Source organism: Agrilus planipennis, unplaced genomic scaffold (assembly GCF_000699045.2).
Source record: "Agrilus planipennis isolate EAB-ADULT unplaced genomic scaffold, Apla_2.0 scaffold81, whole genome shotgun sequence".
NCBI lineage: Eukaryota > Metazoa > Arthropoda > Insecta > Coleoptera > Buprestidae > Agrilus > Agrilus planipennis.
In genome coordinates, this window is record NW_020438902.1 from 248,034 (window position 1) to 259,012 (window position 10,979).

Consider the following 10,979-nt stretch of genomic DNA (forward strand, 5'->3'; position numbering starts at 1 on the left):
TTACAATAGCGTTATTGGTAAGCTCAATTAAAATAACGGTATCTATGTAGGACTTCCGGTTCTTATGACGGTTTTAAATTCTATTTATGATTTTAGGTAGATTTTCATGAGGCTTTCCTACTTCCAAAATTTACCATTTCAGAGATATTAACTGTTTTCTGAAAAAAGTAGCACAGAGTAGTGGTAGTGGTAGTGAAAAAGCATACCTATTGTGCAGTAGAAAGAAAGCTGGAGCAACAATAGTAGCTATACCCTCAAGCTTCCCATGCATACTTTCAAAGTGGCTTAATTAGTTATCGGGTGTTAGATATTTAATGGCGGATACGGTTAACTTCTGTCAAGAGGCCCTTGTTACACATGAATTTACCGGAACTAAACTAATACCTTTAATTATTATCATCAGCTGATATAGTTAACAAATAGAAATTAAAAAAAGGTGATGTAGAGGTAGATTAGATTACTCTTCGCAAATAGTTAAGGATGTGGGTTGTTCTAGTTTTAGGGAAATGCGAAGTTTAGCTCAGGATAGGAAAGAGTGGAGGTACGTGTCCAACCAGTCTTAGGACTGATGACCTTATGATGATGATGATGATGTCTTACTTTGTCTTTGATAGTCAACCTACGACTTCTCTTTCCGACAGAATTGTAATTATTGGAGGTATACATACCTTCTCCATGAAGGGAATCTAGGCTGCCCTAATATTATATCTATAGCCGTTGTCTTCTCAGCAAGTAAAATCACAACCTTGAATCTCCCCTTTATAACAACTAGTTTAAACCGGTAAAAACTAATTTAACTGAAACTTAGCTTTAACTAAGATTATCAAATTTTACCTAGGAAAAGTAGAATAGATCAAGAGGATTGTTTTTCCTAAACTAATCGTGTTGTGTAATGAGAAAAATTGATGCTGTTGTCACGCCCACGCTGGGAATCGAACTCCTGGTTATACGCACCATTGCTCTACCACTAATTGTAAGCTACGAGAGGTAGCAGCAGCAATAACGACGACACGTACCCAACTACATAGGTAGGAATAGTGGAATCAAAGTATTGGGATTTGACATAAAACGATACGGCACCTGGTGGCAGAAATTTTAACTGCCCAAGCATTGCATTGTAATAAACAGCTATTGTGTACTGTGTTATTTTGCAAATTGTGATTATTAATATTTTATATAATATGGAACTAGCCAAACTTCCATTTCGTGCAAAATCAAAGTGCAGAACCGTTTGTGCTGTAAAAGGTTGTACAAGTCGATTAGATAAGGACTTAGATATTATATTTCATAGTTTTCCTTCGGTGCAACGGGTCGTAACTATCACAAATGTATTTGGTAATCTTGAGAAAATCGATCAAATTAAAGCTTGGAAAAGAGCTTTAAAAAATAAAAATGTCAGCTCATGTACAAGAGTTTGCTCACTTCATTTTAAAAAAGATGACTACATTTTTCCGGGTAAGTAATAATCGAAAATGTTGTATTTCTATACTTAACCTCACTTTCTAACTCCAATGTGATGCTAAAATTTATGCGTTAATTTTTAAAGATGTTGCAGTAAAACGCAGAAAACTGAAAAGGAATGCTGTCCCGTCTAATAACTTACCTAATGTCAAAATAGATAATAGTCGCGAAACTCGAAAAATTAATAGACGTAAAAATATTGAAGAATTAATGGAGAAGCAGGAAAAAGATTTAGTATCAGAAGAATTAGATCATAACTCATCAAACGGTGAAAATTTATGGAATGTTCAAGCAGAAGTAGTACCTCTAACGCCATCAATGCGAGATGTTGAAGTGCAAGTATCAAGCGGTATCACTTGTTTTATCAACATTTTTTCCACATTTTATTATATGGCCAGCTTTCAAAAGTTCTTCGGCTTCCACAACACTTCTTGAGCTTGCATTTGCATTAACCCAATCAAAAATTGTTTTTAAATTTATCATTAGAAAAATTAAAAATCACAATATGCAATGCTTTCTATAATACTGATGCAATGTATGGACAGCCATCTTCATTAGGCCGTGCCCACATGTCACATCTCAATAATCATTATTAGATTTTAGATGGTTGTGAAAGTAAAAAGATACAAATAAAACTTCTGTAGGAAAAAATTTTTATTTGAAAAGGTTAGGAGGAGTACGTTTTTCAAGAGGGGGTAAATGATAAACCCACGGTAGACCATGTTGAAGAACAGTCACAAATTGACTAAAATAGAATCTTATGATTTTTGCACAGCCCCTAATGTAAAAATGACTGTATCATACACTCAGTAAATAGTGAAACTCGAGAACGTGTAGTGCACATGTTCGTTACAAACACAACAACAAGGGCCTCTTGACAGCGTTTTTTCTCACTACTGGCATACGCTTTGGCAACCCTCTCGCACGTTCCATTCTTATATCTCTATAGCTGTAATTGTGGCATTGACGTTCAGAAAACACTTTAGAGTTCACAGCCATGAAAACTTATAAAGCATGTCGCACACAATTAATGGTTGCTCCCTACCTACAAAGATTATTCACAATTAAAAAAGTTTAGCATCTGATGTTCACAAAGTAAAGTAAACATTTTCTTCAAAATTAGCTTGACGGCTTTTCGCGTTTCCAAACGGCAGCCAACTGCTCTTTTATTAAAGAGGAAAGAGACGACGACACACGGCGTCGTCGACATCGTTTCCATACATTTCATATTCAAAAAGCGACGCCGAAAAGTGAGTCTCGGCGCGAACGAAGTAAGAGTGAACAGTGCATAATGAGTTGTTATGGCGAGACAGAATGGCCGGCTTTTCTTACCAAGAACTTTTAAGGAAATTTATAGTTTTCCTCTTCCGGTATGTAAATTGCGCGCTCTAAGAAAGTGTTAAGATCTCTATAGATACAAATTGTAGTTTTGAGTTCTTTTGTCATTAAAATAACGGTCGTAAATAATGCCCAGCAACTAAATGCCGCGTACATTATGCTAATTAGGTGGGGCGACAAAATGAGGCTGCACAAAACAATTCGTTACAGAATATTATTAATTTTACACCATTATTCTATGTTGATGAAAGGAAAATATAATACAACATACCTAAGGAAGTAATAAAAATTTGAAACAAATTGAATCCAGTTAATCCCAAGATTAGTGTAGTTTGAAGGTTACTTTAACGAAACAACGATTTCGCCTTTTCGTACCTTTGAGATCATATTAACATTACACGACCTAAACAACTCTAAATTAATTGGAACAACGCATTCAGAAAATGTGAACGAAATTCTTTAGCATCAGCCTGTCTTCACTTACTAAAAGTTGACCAGTGAAAACTGGGAAAAGCGGGAATGTGATACTAAATAGTAACAATAGGCGAAGGTTCCTCTTCGAAACTCAAGTGCGACTGTTTTATCAGAATAAAAAAAGAGTAGGAGAAGCCCAAAATCTCTTTGAATAGTTTCATGGGGGATTCCAGTATGTAAAAATACTTCCAATACAATAGGAGAATGAACTAAAGGTAGTTTCTACTTTCGTCAAAACGTAAAACAAATTTAAAGGACAGCCAAAAGGGTTCCATTCGCCCTCCCCCTTTCATTATAAAATCACAATACCAAGATGAATTAGCAAGATCAAAAATGTACCTTCAAGCGTTTGAGTAGCGTAAGTAGCCATTTAAGGTGCCCATCTGGGTCTTTGGCATTCTTGGTATCCGAGGCTATCCCGGCGTTTATCTGATTTTACAGAACGTGGAAAAAGACTTGTGTGTTAGTAAATATGTAACCAACCAAGTGATGCTGACAGATACCACAGGAAGTCCAGCTTGGTCCAGTTTTCCTACCTACCTAGTCAATTGGAGATTGAGCTCCTAGTGATAGTGATTAACTAAATTGAATATATGTAGATATAGAGATACAACAGTGTTTTGAAGAAAAATTTTCCTTCTTTTTTAAAACTCAGTTTGATCTCTATAAAAACATTTGAATGTCGCCGCGTTTTTTCTATAGACCAATATTCTGGAATTCCAAACTACTTTTTCCAATAATTTTTTTCGATTAGACTCATATTTAATAGTGCTGCCATTTAAACGGAACCTTTCCTTTTTCTATTTTTGAACACTCCTTTAGTAGATCAAATTGAGGTGTTAAACATAATCTCGTACCTGTTAAAATAGAGAACATGCTTTGTTTGAAAATTTTCTCCACTAAACTCATACTATGGCCACAATAACCATAATGCGAACTTGTTAGGTTGGACTCATTACATTAAAATTTACATCCACTATCAAAGGTTGAGATGTAAACATAGGCAGTCTAATATAAATGTCTAGTCCATATTGCAAAAATTGATTCGTAGAGTGTCGTTCACATTGAACTGTATACTCATTGGTCATACCCACATTTTAATTGGCGATCTACCGTATTTTCGTATAAAACATTTTCAGCAGTATGTAAATACATTTTAGGGTGAATATATTTCATTTAAAGTGAAATATTACTTTTTTTAAACAGAATTTTGTGTTTCAAAAGTAGAGTGGATTATTTTACATATATTATCATTAACGAAAATTTTAAAGTTTAGTAATTTTTTTAACGCTATTTCAATCCATTTAATTCCAAACTTATGTACAAATTTTGAAAATATTTTAAAAGTGAATTATGGAGAATGCGTTTGGCACGAACTGGTATCGTTCAACACCAATTGTGAGCATTATTAACAATTCATTTTTTATTATGGGAAAGATTATATGAATAGAGGATGTCATACGTATGATCTATTTACACTTGAATTCCGTTTGAAGTCAAGCCGGTTAAGAAATTTATTATTAAAGAATCTAATTCACACTTTTCTTCCTGTGCACTTGAGTCAAAATTGAAAAGGAGATCCGCATCATGTAGTGACAAAAAGTTAGACCTTGTAGGAAGGTTAGTAACCACCTCAATATGGGTAATTTTTGAAGAAAATTTTGAAAGGTTTTCTGTTAAAGTCACAGTAATATTACTGTAAATGTTTATCTCCTTCTACAATTGGTTGCTAAGAAAATTCGTCTCATACTTTTACAGATATTACAGAGACTAGAAGCATGTGAAAGTAATTTTAGCTTCCTTGGTAAATTGCATTCCTCAGAATTAGAACAAGATGAAATTATGATTATAGCACATGACGAGTTTTATACGGACATAAACAGTAGTACTAATAAACTTAAAAAAATATATTTATTTTCTGTAAAATGGTGCCCACATAATCCTAAATATGGTTGCGATTTGATTAATTTTGGCCGTCTTATTGGTTTAGCCCACAATTTCTTGTATTTTATTTGGGAGAGATGGTATCCGTTTTCTTTACATTCCGACACTGCGCACTTTGTCATTTTTGCTAAATTTTATAAAACTCTGAAATTTAATTATTCTGTCTCTTTTGCACTTACGAGATTTACGTTAGGCTATCCTATTGTTAAGATAAACCTGAGGATCATAGTAATAGTGACACGTAGCGGGAGAAAATAGCAAAAATCTTCTCCATTGTCTCTCATTAAAATTCCTCATCCAAATAAACATTGTATTGATTTTGGTAAAGAAAACGAAATGAATGCCACATTGTTTTCAAAAATATTTCTTAACGTTATTCAATCTTGATAATGTCGAGATGCAAATTGAATGTGTCATAATGAAAATCAACAGTGACATCTTCAGAGAAAAAAAAACACAATGAACAATAAAATGAAAGTTACAAAACCGAAGGAATACAGATATAACAATTTCGAAACCACTTCGTTATAATAAGGACACTTATCCGTATATTGTCTTCAGCTAAAATATTCCTGTAGCATCAATAAATTATTGCAACCATCGCATTTATGAAACACCCCAGTTATACATTTTAGTAATGGTAACCAAACTCGGAGCTTATTATGAAGCGTCGAAATTCCGGACGTAATATTACCCACATTTACTTCCTCTCCGATACACATGATCGCATTGTTGTAAATATACAACCACACATACTCAACACACACGTACATATACACACAGGTAACTAACTGTAGGTACGTATACACATATCTGGAGTTAAGCTAAGTCCGCCTGCTTAAGCGAAAGCACGATCGGCACGCACACTACAATCCTGTATTGTGATCCTCTAACCAATGGCACTAATAATTAGAAACCCGCATACCAATAATTTACCATGTTTATTGACGCTATGGTCTTTGTCGACATCAACTGAAAACTAAATTAGCGCATCATAATATCAGTGTTAAGTGAACCGTCAGTTCGGAAAATGAGGGCTGATAACATAACGATAACGGTAATTGTTTTATCGTTGATCATTTACTTTGAACATTAGCAATAGTCTAACGGCTTTTAATAGGGTGAATAAAGCCAGTAATTCAAAAAAACGTAGAACTACGGCAGTACCTATGTCTCCACTACTAATATTTGTTGCTAATTGAAGTATTTCTGAAATTATTGACATACTTGCAGGAGGTGATTGGGCAGTATAAAGCCAGGAAATTAAGTAATTGTTTGGTGGTCCGAAAGTCCACTGTTTTCGAGAAAAACGTATTTGAATGTAAAGGCAAGAGCCAGTCCGGTCCTCGTAGGATCACGCAAGGAAATACCACATTGCAACACCGCATTCAATCAACTACTACTAAGCAGCATCTGTGTTGTATTTTTATACTCATGTATTGTTTGTTATTTGTTAGATTAAATGATTTTTATGATTTTTATAGTTACAGGCTTGTATTACGTATGTATGTGGACAGTTGAAGCCATTAAAAGTAAGTCAATGTGCCAGGTCAGTGCACTGACCAATACGTAAGTTTCTAGGTGAACTTTTCCTACACGCCGGGTTGGATGTACGGGTCCTGTACCATAGCCGACGCGTAGTCCTGGTCTAAATACGTTTGACTTCTTTGTATGGGGTTGTTAAAATGAAGTACAACAAATTCCGGACGGTTTTGCGCAGTTCAGAATTTTTTTCTAATGGAAGGATAGGGCTATCAGCGAACCACCTATAAAAAAACCTAGGCAGTACCTCAAAGGTGGTTCGGAAATTTAATAAAATTGCTATTACTTATCGAAAGGATATTTTTTTTCTCATTAAAGTTTATATAATGTTTTTTCTTTCTGTTGTGTTCTTTATACCATGTTGAGAAGTACTTCAAACTGTACTGCATACTATAAGTAGTTATTTAATTAATTATTATCTCAATGTGCTCTAAAAATTATTATGTATGCTAGTGTAAAAGTAAACTGTTGATATTTACTTTATTAGTCGATTCACAGTCGTTACTGTTTACATTTTTCATCTATGCAGTTGCTTAGTTATCGCAATTTCTCTATACGTTGCTAATTGACAAAGGGCCGGCTTCGGATTGTAACTTCGTCTGCTTTTTTTACAAACTCTTTTTGTCCCTTAACTACGCTGCTTTATTTACCATGCCATTCCCTATTGCACTAATTAACATCCTCCAAAGCATGCTACTTATTTCAGAAACACCTTGTATACGTGAAGGGCACGTAAACCAAATCAATAAGAACCGATTGAGTTCTTTACCAGTATACCACCGGACGTGGATTGCGATTTCAGTATAATCATATCTAAAAATGATTGTTAGAAATTTGTTTGTGCAGTGTGTTGTAGCCAATGGTCACTCCTGGTTTGTCTGACAAGAAGACTTAACCAAAGTCCAAACAAATTCTTTGCTTAACATTTCATTTCTAATCCTAGGAGAGACTATCTTTTGAAATCTATGTTACATTAGGTTAGGCTACGGTTGGGTTAAATTAGGTTAATTCCTTTTTTAAGTTTTCGATCAGTACTGTTTTTAATATCAAAGTCCAAACAGATTGTGTTTTTATATTTGCCTAACAATTTATTATCTATTCCTAGAAGAAACTGATAGATTAGGTTAGGATTGGAGTAAGTTAGGTTAGGTTAGTTTGTTTTTTAAATTTGCAGCCCGTTCAGTTTTTGCTTTTAACATGTATTTTACTAGACTTTCACGTCTATAAAGGTGTCCTTCCAACTTATCTCACCTATTTCTTATTGAATTACATACCGTTATCCTAAGTACTCATTGTAGTACTTTTGTATTTCTAACGTTTTCTATCCTCTGTCTTTTTAACATACTCCTACAACATCGCATCTCAAACGCTTCTAAGTTTTTCTTTTCCTTAGCGCTCCACGTTTCATATCCATACAGAGTCGTACTCCAAACACAACTCTGTACTTATCATGCTCCTGTATTCCCAGCATTTACAATTAGACTTTTATGCCAGGTTAACATGAACAAGGAAATGCGAGTACAATAACCACAAAAGTAGAAAAAACTGTCTTTTTTACTACTAACAGGTGATGGATGAAGCCTATGTTTTAGAATCGGCCTTTTTTTGCATACATTATACAACGTCTAAAGGTTTTGTTCTTTTTAAGCGAGCATTACATAATACACGGTTTGTTTAAATTATTGTCATTATATTTTGAATTTGTTTTTTTTTTATATCACGCAACAAAATAGAAACGAGCCATTAACAGCCAGGTATACTGCTATTTTCGTCCATATCATACCGTCGTTTCATTTTTTGTTATTCTTTCAAGGGTAAAGTAGTGTGCAATCTATTTTCTAAATCTTTCTCATAAAAACTAATAACTTAATAACCACTGCTAATGACCGAAACAGCCTTTTGTCATTAAAAAGATTACTGTACATTAAATATGTAGTTCAGGAGTCAAGATAACGAGATGACTATCAGCTCATTGGCCTGCAGTTGTTTTAGTTGTTTAGCTCAAAATACAAACACAATTAACTTTTGCTATCAATCAGATTTATCATAAGTAACAACCCATGTTATTGACGGTATTTTTTGTGAGACGTCGCGTCGGGTGAGACAAATTCAATAAATAGACGAATACATGAAACACGTTATGTTAGAAGTAGTATTGACTAGAGTCTGGTTTTTTTACCGAGCGCGTTTTTCACTAGATTGATTTATTTACGAGGTCGTATTCTATCTGATAATAACTTATAAAAGCTTATTTTTCCGACCATTTATTATGTGAGTACGTCATAATTTGACTTAGTGACTAAGGAGGAGGTGTTTTTTATTTCATTTATTTATATCCACTGGTTATCGGATTTGTAACTTATTAAATTGTCAGAACTTTTTGTCTACCTTTTATCTGATTTCCAAGACTTATCGAATTATGAGGCAAAATTGCACCGAAAAAAGCGAATAGGGTAGCAATTATATTAAAATAAATTATGTATAGTCAGAAGTCGTAAATACAGTTGAACTTGTGTTACTCAAACTTTCTTCTACTGGAACATTTTTGTATTTCCAAATTCCTTAACTCATTTTCCTCTATTACTCGAGATTTAGTGCGGGTACTACATTAATTGTCTCTTTAATTCGAATGCCTATACAGGAATCAGTGGTTTAAACAAAACTATTACCACCATGAATTTTCATCGCATCTGTAAAAGTCAGGTCGGAAAGAATGCTTAGGGTGATAGGAATGGATTTCTGGAGAAGATCCGCTGCAAAATCTATATTAAAGAATCGACATGACCGAAGACATAAGAAGATAACAAATCAGGCGCGTATATATAATGGGATCCAGACATTACTGTGGATATCGACCGGCAGAAGAAAAAGAGGAATACTCAGGAAAAGTTGTATCAAGAGGATTAATAACGAAATGAGAGAGAGAGAAAGAGGGAGGATTCAAAGCGGAACAATGGATTAACCGACAACATTGGAGATTCGGAATCGGAAGTAGTAGAACGTTGTAGACATGTATAATTTTCATAGTAGCATCCAACATTACATTACGGAAAACAGCAAACTACGATTAAGTTAGGATCATACAATTACGGTAGGAAAAGACAACACAGACAAAATAACTGTCTCTCATCGTAATCTAAGATTCTAATGATTTTATTAGCGAAAGCCCACTGCAACACTAATATACTACGTAGAAGCTATGTCCTAGAAACAAAAATTGAATTGAATCGGTGAAGCAGAAATTTTTCTGGGTCGAATTTTCTCCAACTGGAACATAACTAGACGCATTTAAGAGATTCAAATTAGGAATGTGTAACTGTACTTATTTCAACATATAGGTCATTCATTCTATTTTGCCAATGAGAGACTTACTATTATTGTGCCGTCTATTTAGTTAACCCCTCGCATGAATAGTTTGTTTCGCTGAAATATAGACATCTAACGAAGAGTTAGAACATGCGATTTGAGCAAATAATAGTCCACCGTATTTTTAATGAAATACAAAGTTTGATTTATTATTTAGAATCGGATAGAAACAGAGATGTTTTTGACTTATTTCTTGAACTGCATCATCAAAAAAATTTAAACAGACAACCAGCTTTAAGTAGTAGGTGATGTTTAATATTCCTAACCAACTAATTACCTGTTAGCGTCATTGCGAGTCGCCCATGTTGGATGATGTTATCCGCATCAGGATCGAGCCAGGGGGTATTCGCGTGTCAGCCATCGAACACAAAACGTTGAGTAGTTGTTTTGCACGTTGTATATTGGTTGTAACTGATTGTGAGCAAGTTTGCCGAAAAAAACGTACCAATTGTTAACGTACCGAAACCTACCATTTGGTGATGATTCAGAACACTTTGTACCTTAGATCCTTTCAAAACTATACGATTTCTATACGAGTAAATATTACGACTGTGCATAATTTCATCAGAACTGAGCATACAGCTGTAGGAGCGATTTTTTATTATTATTATGAATGATGATATTTTTCACCTATTATGTACGAGGGTGGATTGATAAGTTTCCGGCCTGACCAAGAAAAACAAGGTTTTTAAAAATTTTTTTTTTTTATTTCTCAACATAATCTCCTCCAAGGCTGATACATTTCTCATAGCGGTGTTCCAGTCTATTAATGCCATCTCTATAGACTGATTCGTCAAGCTCCTCAAAATAACCATTTACAGCTTCGATTACTTCTTCATTGTCCGCAAATCTCT